This window comes from Gorilla gorilla, chromosome 15, assembly GCF_029281585.2.
Source record: "Gorilla gorilla gorilla isolate KB3781 chromosome 15, NHGRI_mGorGor1-v2.1_pri, whole genome shotgun sequence".
In the NCBI taxonomy this organism is placed as follows: domain Eukaryota; kingdom Metazoa; phylum Chordata; class Mammalia; order Primates; family Hominidae; genus Gorilla; species Gorilla gorilla.
Window position 1 is genome coordinate 122,749,004 of NC_073239.2, and position 12,600 is coordinate 122,761,603.

Here is a 12,600-nt window from a genome sequence, read left to right on the forward strand (position 1 = left end):
CAGAGTTGGCCAGAGCCTGTGGTGCAGGTGAGGGGAAGGGGTAGGGGGCAGGGCCCTGGGGCTGAGCAGACGGGATGGCCTGGCTAGGGACAGGATGCTTAACTTCCTCAGAGGTCAGGGGCACACCCGAGTTGCAGTGGGACTCCAGGGCCACTGGACTACAAGCAGAGAGAGAAATGGGGCCTCCCTGGGGACCGGGGGATGCTGGCACCATGCAGGGTGGGGAGGTCCAAGGGCAGGTGCAAGGCTCCTACCTGTGCTGGGGGAGCCTGGATTGAGATCAGGAGGGACCTTTGCAGGCGGAAGCTCTAGAGAGAGGGAGGAGCTGGGCAAGGACGATTGTGGAGGTGGGAGGTAGCAGGGAACGGGATGAGGATAGAGGGACTGGGCAGACAGAAAACCCGAGGAGGTGTCGCACAGAAAGTGTCCAGAATGGAATAGGAATTGTGCGGAATGGAAAAAGAAGCATCCAGCATGGAACAGGAAGCATCCAGCATGGAACAGGAAGCATCCAGAATGGAACTGGAAGCATCCAGAGTCAAACAGAAAACATCCAGCATGGAACAGGAAGCATCCAGGATGGAACAGGAAGCATCCAGCATGGAACAGGAAATGTCCAGCATGGAACAGGAAGCATCCAGAATGGAATAGGAAGCATCCAGAGTGGAACAAGAAACATCCAACATGGAACAGGAAGCATCCGGAATGGAAAAGGAAGCATCCAGAGTGGAACAGGAAGCATGCAGAGTGGAACAGGAAATGTCCAGCATGGAACAGGAAGCATCCAGCATGGAACAGGGAGCATCCAGAGTGGAACAGGAAATGTCCAGCATGGAACAGGAAGCATCCAGCATGGAACAGGGAGCACCCAGAGTGGAACAGGAAATGTCCAGCATGGAACAGGAAGCATCCAGCATGGAACAGGAAACGTCCAGCGTGGAACAGGAAGCATCCAGCATGGAACAGGAAACATCCAGCGTGGAACAGGAAGCATCTAGCATGGAACAGGAAGCATCTAGCATGGAACAGGAAGCATCCAGCGTGGAAGAGGAAGCGTCCAGCATGGAACGGGAAGCGTCCAGAATGGACACTTTGAAGGGAAATCATGTCCCTCCCACTAAATGTGCTCTCCACAAGGACCCGGCCTGCCCTTGTGACCCTGCTGGATCCCTGAGCTGGCACCAGCCCTGCCCTCAGAGACAATGTCCAGGAGACAGGTGGAGGTGCATGTGTGGGTCCCTGGGGAAATCCATCCTCCAGCCGCGGGCTCCCAGTCGGCTCCCAGCCTCTCGTTCCAACTTCACCCCATGGAGCTCATAATGGGCTCAACCTCCCAGGCTGGGGGAGGACGGAGTGAGGGGTCCCCGCACTGCCCAGGGCACACCCAGGAGGCTGGGGAGACTGTGCTGGGCTGGGGCAGGGAGGCCTCGTGCAGCCTGTGGGGCTGGCAGCTCAGGACAACACTCGTATCCGTTAAGTGCGGCCCTGGCAACACACCCCAGAGTGCGTGGCTTAAACAACAGACGTTTATTCCTTCCTGGTTCTGGAGGCCGGGCATCTGGGATGGAGGCCTCGGTGGGGCTGGCACCTCTGTGTCATGGGAGACTCTGTCCCAGGCTCTCTCCTTGCTGCTGGGCTTTGCCGGCCGTCTCTGCTGCTCTTGGCTTGTGGAAGCAGCACCATCTTCACAGGGCGTTCTACCCACGTGCTGTCTGTGCCCAGATTCCCCTTTTCATGAGGACAGCAGTCATATTGGATCAGAGGCTTGCCCTACTCCAGGGTGACCTCATCTGAACTTGATTGCAGCTGCAAAGACTGTTTCCAGACAAGGTCACATTCTGCGGTCCTGGGGGTTAGGACTTCAACACATGAATTTACAGGGGACACATTTTAACCCATGACAGTTTGCCCTCTGTTCCCCCCATAATCATGTCCTTCTCACAGGCAAAATCCCTACATCCCATAGCAACATCTCCACGATGGATAACCCCTTCCAGCACCAACTCTTAGTCCACAATCTCAGAGAAATATCACCTGCATCAAGTGTGGGAGAAACCCAGGGGGAGATTAGGAGAGAAACCACAGCAGGGGTGGCGAGCCTCCTGCCCCCTCCGGCCCAGGTGAGGCTGTGTGCACTGTGTGGGTGTGCCTGGGGCTCCACTTGCCCCTCCCATGTACCTGCTCATTTTCCCCAGGCTGTGGGCATTTGGGGCAGGGGCCTCAGTGCCTGGTCGGCTCTCTCCCAGTTCTATCCAATGCCTCAAGCTGTGCTGGGCTGGAGGGGCTGGGCAGGGTGGGCCCCCAGGAAGGAGGATGGCATCCCAGCTGGGGCTCCATCTCTGGCCTCTGCCAGCTTTGAGATCCCCGGTCTTCTGTGTCTCCCTCCTGGGGCCCACCAGGCCTGCTCAGCTCTGAGCCCCATGTCCGTTCTCACCCTGCTCTGCTTTTCCTTGGGGTGCTGGCCCTGCCCTGGCCTCCAGAAATGGCCCCTGCCCCCACCCCTTCCTCAGGGGCTGGGCTGTTCCTCTCCTGCCCGGCGTGTGCCCACCTAGGCCCAATAGGCACAGTGCCTACGGCCCCTCCTGCCCTCTTCTGGCCTTCACGCCCAGCCATGCCGGCAGCCCGCCTCAGTGGCCTGGGCCTTCGCCAGTGCCTGGCTCTGTGTCCAGCTGCCACTCCTGTGGCCCCACGGTGCTGCCCCTTTCCCGCAGTGACGGGGGCTGGACTGCCTGGGAACGGGCAGTGTCTCAGCTGTACACACCTGTGTGTGTCAGTGTGCGCATGGGAGTGTGTGTGTGTGCTGGGGGTGTGTGCAGGAATGCTTGAGTCTGGGGGCAGGGGGAGCGTCTGCCTTCCTGCCCCAGGCCTGGAATGGCTGTGCCAGGGTGGGTGGGAGCAGCGCGTGCGAGGACAGTGCTGCTTTGACGTCTGCGTGTGGCTGGTGGGGGTGGGAGGACGTGGTGTGGCACGAGTCTCGGGCTCCCCATCTCCATCCAGCTGATCCCGGATGGCTGCGCTCCTGAGGGTTTAGAGCAGCTCAGGGGGTCAGGAGGCTGTTGGGATGCTGGAGGCAAGCACTGGCAGGGATGGGGGTGGGCTGGCCAGGCAGGGTGGCCAGGGGGCTTCGAGCCGGGGCAGTGAACCATCCCCCAACTTTTTAAAGTTTTAAAAGTCATATTTACTCAAGTGTAGTTTACATTCAGTATAATCCATCCTGTGACATGTGAGTTTCAACAAATGCACACTCATGCAACCACCACCGTAATCCAGATGAACAGTTGCAAGAAGATGTAGAATCTCTCCAAATATTCCACCAGGCCCCTTTGCAATCAACGCCTCCCTGATGGCTAGGAATCCATTGATCTGCATTCTGTCAGAAGATTCAGAGTTTATCATTAAAATGATCTTTATGGAAAATATTATAAGCATACAAAACACAAAACCAAGTTTTAAAAAGTGAGGTATTTCTTAAAAGTTTAGTATACAAACAAAATGAAAGTACCTTCACATTTTATTACAGATGTGCAAATAGTTTTCTTGGTGCACAGAGATAAGACAGAATTAAGTCAGAATAAACATGTTCTAAAACTGACCTCCGGAAGAACTAGTCTTAGTCATTTCTTTGCAGAGTATGTGAACCAAGATTCGGGTTTGGTCTTTGGTGTTAGCACTGTGTCAAGGATCAGATAGAAAGTACAAATGGAGGGGCCCTTTCTGAGGCCAGGCCCTACTGTCGGGGCATGTGGGGTGACCAGGGGCCAATACCAGCTGAGGCTAAGAGGCTGCTCTCAGAAGGGTAGGTTTGCAGGTGTCTCTTGAACCCTTTGTTCAGAACCAGGACATGTGTGGCTGGGCAGCAGCCTTCAGACCCCCCACAGGCTGGTGCCCGGTGCCCACAGCCCTCTGTTGGGTTGTCAGGCCCCTGCACCCGTGGTGGGGTGCTGGGCTCCAGAGTTCCCTGGGACCAGCTGATCTCTTGTCCTTGGTTTTGGCCCAAATGCAAGCCCCTGGTCTCCTCCAAGTAACTTCCTTTCCCCAGGGCTGTCCAGGCCCTAGTGCCGCCTGTTCCTTCCCAGGGCCTCCCGCAAGTCCCGATGCTGATGCCTCTCTGCCCACCTAGTTTGTGGCCGCCGCCTCCAGCTCTGTGTCTGCCTCCCAGCGAGGGAGCCGTGGTTGATGATCTCGTGAGTGTCTGCCCTTCTGAAGGGTCCAGTGTGAAGTCTCGTCAGTCTCACTTCAATGCGTAAGCACCTCTTCAGAAACCAGGGAGTCATCCGGGTTTCTCCATCCTTAACCATGTTTTCTAAAGGTTTTCTTGGCAATTTCCTGGCAATTTGCAAGACAGGATTTTTTGGTTGCCAACTTCCAATTAGCTTTAAACTTGCCACGATCTCCCAGGTCATCCCGTCCATCGATGATGCTTATTACATTCTTCCTGATTTCCATGTGGCCAAATTCAATAGTTATTTACCCCAGGCTTGTGTTTTGGAGGCTAAAGAACTCTGTTACCAGCTATATCCGTGCTGTGGCTGCCATAACAAAATATCACAAATGTGGCTTAAAACAACAAAAATTTTTTCAGAGTTCTGGAGTCAGGAATCTGAGATCAAGGTGTTGGTGGCTGTCTCTGAGTGCTCCAGGGGAGGACCGTCCACCTCTTCCAGCTTCCTGTGGTGCAATAGTTTGGATGTGTGTCTCTCCAAATTTCCTGTTGAGATGTGAATCCCAGTGTTGGAGGTGGGGCCTGGTGGGAGGTGATTAGATCATAGGGCTGGACCCCTCATGAATGGCTTAGCACCATCCCGCAGGTGATGAGTGAGTTCTCCTCAGTTAGTCCCTGTGACAGCTGGTTGTTTAAAAGTCTGGGACGTGCCACTTCTCTTCTCTTGCTCCCTCTTGCCATGTGACATGCCTGCTCCCCCTTCGCCTTCTGCCGTGATTGCAATCTCCCTGAGGCCTCGCCAGAAGCAGATGCCAGGGCCATGTTTCCAGAATGGCCTGCAGAAATATGAGCTAATTAAACCTCCATTCCTTATTTCTCTTCTGCCTTCCCTGCACTTCCCTTCTGCCCTGCCCTGCCCTTCTGCCCTTCTGGTCTCCCCCACCCTTCCCTTCTTCTTGTCTTTTCAAGACAAGTTCTCACTATGTTGCCCAGGTTGGTCTCAAACTTCTGAGCTCAAGTGATCCTCCTGCCTCTGCCTCCCAAAATGCTAGGATGACAGGTATGAGCCACAGTGCCCGACCTAAACCTCTTTTCTTTATAAATTACTAGCCTCATGTATTTTTTTTTCTAGTAACACAAACTAACACAGAACATTGGTATTGAGGAGTGGAACATTGGTATAAAGATACCTGAAAATGTGGAAGCAGCTTTGGAATTAGGTAACAGTCAGAGAGGTTAGAAGAATTTGGAGGACTCAGAAGAAGATAGGAAGATGAGGGAAAGTTTGGAATTTCTTAGAGACTGATTAAATGGTTGTCACCAAAATGCCGATAGACATATGGACTGTGAAAGCCAGGCTGATGAAATCTCAGATGGAAATGAGGAACTTATTGGGAACTGGAGTAAAGGTCACCCTTGTTAAATCCTAAGAAACAACTTGGCTGCATTGTATTCATGCCCTAGGGATCTGTGGAAGTTTGACCTTAAGAGTGATGACTTAGGGCATCTGGGGAAGACATTTCTAAGCAGACGTTTGTAAGGGGTGACCTGGTTGCTTCTAACAGTCTATGGTAAGATATGGGAGCAAAGAAATGACTTGAAGTTGGAACTTATATTTAAAAGGTGTAAACGAAAAAATAAAATGCTAATCCAAGGGGATTCCAAAGAAACCTGGAAAACCAGTTCAGGCCATGACAGGAAGGGGAGGGTGGTTTGGACTCCCTCACTATACCCTCTCCCTGTTGGAGCTTAGGCTCAGCTGACCAGTGTTAACGTTAAAACAGGGAGCTTAAGACAGACAAAGCAGACTCTTTGTAGCAATAAGGTATCAAATCCCAACCTGACTCTGTTATAGCATCACATGACAGGTGGCAGGCATGGAAGGAAATTAAAGTATCTTATCCCAGAATATGTTTCTCTGACAAATTTTGGAAGGGCCCTGCAAAACCGTCTCTTGTGGAGGAAATGTATATTCTGTCAAGAATCTTTTTCCCTTTCCAGGTCTCTTCCTGATTCAGGAGAGATTTATCCAAGAGTCTGGCACCTTTTAGGTTCTGATAAGAGACATTGACTATCTCTTCTCTCTGGAACGTGGAGGCTTCATCTACATAACAAGAACCTTGGCTTCCACAACCTGCTTTATCTTAAGCATTGCTTTTCGCTGACTTCAACTTTTTAGATAATTTAACTTTTTCAGCCAATTGCCAATCAGAAAATCTTCAAATCCACCTAGGATTTGGAATTCACCACTTTGAATTGTCCTGCTTTTCCAAACCAAACCAAAACTAATGTATAGTTTACATGTATGGATTGATGTCTGATGTCTCCCTAAAACATAAAACCAGGCCGCAACCCAACCACCTTGCACACATGTTCTCAGGACCTTTTGAGCCTGTGCCACAGTTCATGGCTCTCATATTTGGCTCAGAATCAATCTTATCAAGTGTTTTATAGAGTTTGGCTTTTTTCATCAACAAAGGGAAGCAGAGCATAAAAAATTTGGAAAATTCACGGCCTGGCCATATGGTAGAAAAGAAAAGGGATTTTCAGGAGACAAATATAAGTAGGCTATGGAGCAGCCACTTGCTAGAGAGATTAGCATAACTAAAAGGGAGCTAAGTGCTCATATCCAGAACAAAGGGAAGAAGGCCTTGAAGGCATTTCGGAACTCTCTGAGGTGGCCTTTCCCATCACAGGCCCAGAGGTCAAGAGGGAAAGGATGGTGCTGTGGGCCATGCCCATGGCCACTGCTGCCTGTGCAGCCCTGGGACACTGCTCTCCACATCCTGGTTCCTCTGGCTCCAGCCTTGGCTCAAAGGGCCCCAAGTACAGCTTAGGCTGCTTCTTTGGAGAGTGCAAGCCACTGTAAGCCTTGGTGACTTCCATCTGGTGTTAAGCCTGTAGGCCCCCAGAATGCAAGAGTGAAGGAAGCTTGGCATCTTCCCTCTAGATTTCAGAAATGTATGAGAAAGCCTAGGTGCCCAGACAGAAGCCCCCTGCCAGCATGGAGCCCTCACAGAGAACCTCTACTAGAGCAGTGCCAAAGAGAATGTGGGGTTGAACCCCCATATAATGTCCCCACCAGGGCACTGCCTAGTGGAGCTGTGGGAAGGGGGCCACTGTCCTCCAGACCCCAGAATGGTGGATCCACTGGCAGCTTGCACCCTGAATCTGGAAAAGCCACAGGCACTCAACTCTATCATGTGAGAGAAGCCACAGGGGCTACATCCTCCAAAGCCACAAGGGTAGAGTTGTCCGAGGCCTTGGGAGCCCACCCCCTGCACCAGTGTGCCCTGGATATGGGACATGCAGTCAAAGGAGATTACCTTGGAGCTTTAAGATGTAATGACTGCCCTGCTGGATTTCTGACGTGTATGGGGCATGTAGATCCTTTCTTTTTGCCAACTTCTCCCTTGTGGAATGGGAATGTTTACCCAATGTCTGCACTCTCATTGTATTTTGGGAGTCAATTTGTCTTTGATTTCATAGGCTGATAGGTGGAAGGGACTCATCTTCAGATGAGACTTGGGACTTGCGAAATTTGGGTTGATGCTGGAATCAGGTAAGACTTTGGGGGACTGTTGAGAAGGCATGATTGTATTTTGCAACATGAGAAGGACATGAGATTTGGGGCACCAGGGGTGGAAGGATATGGTTTATATATTTGTCCACTCCAAATCTCATGTTGTAATATGATTCCCAGTGTTGGAAGTGGGGCCTCTAGGAGGTGATTAGATCAAGGGGGCAAATCCCTCATGAATGATTTAGCATCTTCCCCTTGGTGATGAGTGAATTCTCCCCCAGTCAGCTCACACACAGTCTAGTTGTTTCAGTCTGGGCCCCCCCTCAGCGTCTTGCTCCTGTTCTTGCCATGTGGCATACCTGCTCTCCCTTCACCTTCTGCTATGATTGTAAGTTTCCTGAGGTCCTCGCCAGAAGCGGATGTTGGTGCCATGCTTCCTATACAGCCTGCAGAACTGTGAGCCAATTCAACCTCTTTCTTTTATAAGTTGCTCAGCCTCAGGTATTTCTTTACAGTAATGCAAATGGACAAACACAGGTGGCTCGTGACACACCCCTCATCTTCTCCTTTGTCATCATATGGCTTATCTGCATGTGTGTCTGTGTCCTCTCCTTTTATGAGGACACCAGTCTTTGGACTTGGGATCCATCCAAAATTTAGTATGACATCATCTCAAGTCCTTAACCTAATTTGTAAAGACCCTATTTCCAAATAAGGTCACATTCTGAGGTTCCAGGTGGGCATACATTTGGCCAGGGAGATGCCATCACCACATCACCACACCAGCCTACGCAGGTACATTTGCATATAGCTTAGGGTTGACCTTTCCCATGGAAGTATTACATCCCCCTCTGGACTCCAGTTTCACATGTTTTAGAATGCTTTGCCTTGTCCAGCAGGATGAGTCTCTTTTCATTTTTTAGTATTTTTCTCTCTTTCCTTTGGATTGGATTAAAAAGAATTGACATATTCTATTGATGCATCTTTAAGTTTTCAGTTCCTTCTTATGTCTTCTCCAATCTGTTATTAAACTTGGGTAATGTTTTTCTCTTTCTTTTCTTTTTTAATAAAATAGAGATGGGGTTTCACCATGTTGGCCAGGCTGGTCTCAAACTCCTGAGATCAAGTGATCCTTCCTTGTTGGCCTCCCAGAGTGCTAGGATTACAGGTATGAGCCACTGGGCCTGGCCAAATGTTTTTCATTTCAGACTCATACTTTTAGTTCTAGAATTTTCATTCGGTTCTTGTAACTATTTTCAGTTTTTTATAGAGACACCTCATCTAGTCATTCATGATAACCACATTTTCCATTAAGTCTTTGAACATATTTAACATAACTTCTTTAAAGTCCTTGTCTAATAACTGTATCTGCATCTAGGTCATGTTGGAGTTGATCTCCATTGATCCCTTTTTCTTCTGACTTTGGATCACATTTTTATATTTCTTTGCATCCATGGTAATTTTGGATGTGCACCTGATGTTGTTGATAACATGCGGTACAGGCTATGGGTTTTGCGTTCTTCCTTAGCAGAGCATTAATTGTTGTTTTCAATGTTAGCAAGCAGTTAGCTTGAGTTGATTCAAACTCCCAAGTCTGTCTGCCTGGCAGTGGGCAGTAGCTGGAATCTCAGTTCTCTCGACCTTACAGGTGTTGCTTTCTGCTGGGCCCTTTGGAGTTTTCCCTACCCATGCACGCCTAAGGGATCGGCCAGAGGTTTCAGTGGAGTTTACTTGCAGATTGTGGGGTTTCCCTTCGGTGACCTTCTCCTTTATGGACATCTTCTCTTCATTTCCAGCTGCTCTGAAAATGCAGCCCTGCATCCCACTCCTCACCAGGAGGGCTGCAGTTTCCTGCTTGAACTCTAGCTGCACCCATTACATGCCCTGGGGTGTGACTTCAGACCAATATTTAACGGAATAATCCTTACTAGTGTTTGCCTACTTGTGGTCATGTTCTAGTGCCTGCAATTGGTGTGTGTGGGTATTGTGTGTGCTTACAGCATTTCCAGTGTTTATAATTGCCATCTGCCAAAGGGCTAGTCTGATATTAGCTGCTCCAGCATTACTGGAATCAGAACTACTTTCTCTCATGTGGTTTTTCATTTTCATTTCCCTGTTGACTAGTGTGGTTCAACATCTTTTCATATGTTTAGTGGCTATTTGGATATCTTCTGTAAAACATCTGTTCAATTCTCTTGCCTATTCCTCGTTGAATTATTTGATATTTTTTCTCATTGGTTTACAGGGGTCTTCTTTATATTACGGATCTGTTTCTGTCAGTCAGTGATATATGTTTATAGGAAACATTGAGAAAAACTGAAATGGAGCAAATGATTACTAGGTGCCTTCCATGGAAAGCAAGGCATCGTCTTGTACACTCTTCCAAGTTATTTCATTCTATGGAGCTCTGCATCTTTTATTTCCTTTGAACTATTTTACACCTCTATAAGCCAGGGGTCCCCATCCCCTGGGTCATGCACTGGAATCTGCTCATGGCCTGTTAGGAACTGGGCCACAGAGCAGGAGGTGAGGGGTGTGTGAGCATTCCTGCCCGAGCTCCACCTCCCGTCAGATCAGTGGCAGCATTAGATTCTCATAGGAGCGAACCGTATTGCGAGCTGCACATTCCCGGGATCTAAGTTGCATGCTCCTTATGACACCCTAATACCTAATGATCTGAGGTGGAACAGCTTTGTCTCCAAGCCATCCCCCGATCCTGGTTTGTGGAAAAATTGTCTTCCATGGAACTGGTTCCTGGTGCCAAAAATGTTGGGGACCACTGCTCTAAGTTGTACATAGTTGATAGCAATGCAAAAACTCTTTGAGTTGGTAGAAATTCAAGTTCTCATCTTTGGAAGGACAATGAATTGCTCCTCCTCTGCCAGGGAAAAGGCCAGTTTTGCATCTATCTATGAACTCCTTTTAGCATTCCTGAATCAATTATGTAAGTGTAGTACTTAGAATTCCACTTTGAACTGGTTGCAACACCTTAGTTAATGAGATAAAGAGCATCTCTGAAATGTGTCATCATATGTTTATGTGAGTCATGATCATAATAATTTAAAAAAATGATCTTTTAACTCGTTGAGATTTCTTCTACCCCATGGCCCCACCCAGCCGCAGTATCCAGGGAGCTTAGTTTTCTGTGGCCCGGGAGGGCAGGAGACCCGGTGTTGACGAGGAAATCTGAGGTTGGCCCCAACTTTTCCCCATAGCTCTGCTTCAAGGAGTGCCCTGGGAAGGCCTCCCAACCCCACATCTGTCCTGTTGGCCAAGGCGAGCTCCATGCCATGTGGCATCTCTGCCGCTGGCCACCTCGTGAGTATCTGTTGAATAGAGAAATGTGCAGCATCTCCACAGAGCTTCCAGGGCTTCTGTGCTCTCCAAACATCTCTGGGCTCCTGGCACCCTCTCAGGGTATGATGTGTTGGTGTCTGGGTTGGGCCTCTGTCCCTGAGGGTAGGACTCAGGCAAGGACAAAGCTCTGGACTCAAAGAGCTGGTGTGGGGGTGAGTGAAAGGAACAGGAGCTTTGGGGTCAGAAATGCGGGTTTCAGCCTGCATTGTCCCCATGAGCAGGGGCTGCAGACTCACCAAGGCCTCAGTTTCTACCATGGTGAGAGAGTGTCAGAGACTGCTGCACGTATTTGAAAAGTGTCCAGGGATGGCAGGGGTCTGGGTTGGACCAGCTCTCCTGAATCCTGAGGGTGCGATCTTGACCATTGTGAAAGGAAAATAAAATCTCAGGACCCTAAAGTCACTATGCCAAAAAGAACAGTTGAGGTGGGAAGCTGAGTCATGAAAAAAAAAAAAAGTCATGCGTTTCCTTTTGTTTCTAAACTGAGAGCAGCAGCAGATAGGCCAGGTCTACCCAGGTGGCCCCCCTCACCCTGAGAATATAAATTAACAGCCCGGTCTTCATGACATGGGACAAAATGAGACAAGAAATCGTCCCTCCTACCCCTGAGACGAATGCATATTTGACTTCTTCCTCTACTCTGTTTATTTTCTTATAAAGTGCAGATTTACTGAGCACAAGGCGAATGCGTAATTGCTCCCTCCACCCCTCCTTTTCATGCAGAAACGTGGGGGCTCAGTGAGCTCTAATCAAAGCCTCAGAAGAACGTGACCCTCCCCTCTTGCTTTTTTCTCTTTCATCTTTCCCCTCCTCCAGCTTTTCCCCGCTTCAATATTGAAGCAGGACGTAGTGTGACTGCATCTGGGGTCAGGTGTGGGGTGGTCCATGTGGACAGTGAGGAAGGTGGTCCCTGCCCGTGGTGGTCTGGGTTTCCTGGGAGATGGCCAGATGTGGGTGCTGAGGGGAAGAGGCCAGTGCAGTTTCTGGACAGGACAGAGCATGTCCATTGTGCTGAGTGGGCTGGGAGGGATCCACAGAGAAAACGGTGTGGCTCAACAGCTGGCACCGGGGACGGCAACGTGGGTGAAGGGCCTGGCACATGGAGTAGCTCAAGGTGTGACGCTGTGACCCACCTGGGGAGCCCATGCATGAGTGCACTGGGTGGGTGCTGGGGTGGCAAGTGCGTGTGTCCCTGTGTGGGGACCGTGTGAGTACACGTGTGTGCCCTGTGGCCCCCACGCGTGGCAGGCATTGTCACGTGGCCCCCATGCATGGCAGGCATTGTCGCGTGGCCCCCGTGTGTGGCAGGCATGTGCAGCCTGAGTACCATGCCAGATGGGGTGTTCTGTCTCCTCCAGGCCCGGCCCTGCCGTGTGAGCAGGGAGCTTCCCCATGGGACTGATGTTCTGTCTCCTCCAGGCCTGGCCCTGTCCTGCCATGTTAGCAGCGAGCTTGGCCATGGGAGTGGTGGGCACAGGCGTGGCTGTGCCGGGCTTCGCTCGCTGGGCTTGGTGGGGACACCATACCCCTTGCTGAGTGTGGGTGTCAGAGGGTTCGA

At 50.3% G+C, this 12,600-nt stretch overlaps 1 gene segment (V, D, J or C); it reads right to left on the reverse strand.

The window, feature by feature from the left end:
- Positions 1-12,600, reverse strand: part of LOC134757171 (Ig alpha-1 chain C region-like) — a 211,702-nt gene that overhangs the window by 41,442 nt on the left and 157,660 nt on the right.